The sequence below is a fragment of the Nuphar pumila genome, chromosome 3, assembly GCF_984573655.1.
Source record: "Nuphar pumila chromosome 3, dmNupPumi1.hap1.1, whole genome shotgun sequence".
NCBI classification, from domain to species: domain Eukaryota; kingdom Viridiplantae; phylum Streptophyta; class Magnoliopsida; order Nymphaeales; family Nymphaeaceae; genus Nuphar; species Nuphar pumila.
In genome coordinates, this window is record NC_143251.1 from 110759624 (window position 1) to 110760357 (window position 734).

A 734-nucleotide genomic window follows, 5' to 3' on the forward strand; every position below is an offset into this window, starting at 1 on the left:
ATATTTATCAAGTTTATGTCGCCATGTTGCATCATGTTGTTTGTGTTTGTCTTGAAGCTGGGGGTAAAACACAGGCTTGGTGTAGATTTAGCTCAGTGCCATGTGATAGTGACCCATAATTGTACTGTTCCTTTTATGTTCAATATTGTGTGATTTTATTCACTCCTATTTTGTCGAGCATCAACAGGTGGAAGTTATTGTGAAGTTCAAAATTCAGTGCTCGATTTGAATAAATTCGATGTCTATCAATGTCTGTATTTTGCCTTCTTATCCACTCTACTTTGGGATCTGTTTCATGGTATCTACTTGTAGTTTGCAAGGACCTGTAACTCGGAATATTTGGTCCTCTTTTGTTTTACAAAAATTGTCGTGAAACATATGTTACTTGAGTACGGCTGCGGATACAGGGATACCACCATTTTTGTCCAGTTTTCAACATGACTAGTATATGAGGCGACACAATACGGAGGCCAAAATGGAGTATCCGTGTGATCTAATATGAAACTCCTATTTGTCCACATCAACTGAACATCCATCTGACCGAGCATATTGTTTTTTTTTTTTTTTGTTTCTTTTTCTTTTGCCTTATGATCTTGGCTTCCAACATGTAATTCACATGCTTGAGGAAACTCTATGGAAGCTACTGTCTTTTTATGCATGCAGGAAAAACTATTCTTTAGATCTAAAGTTCTGCCTTTCTTCTGAGCATCAATATATTTATTAGGAACGTAATC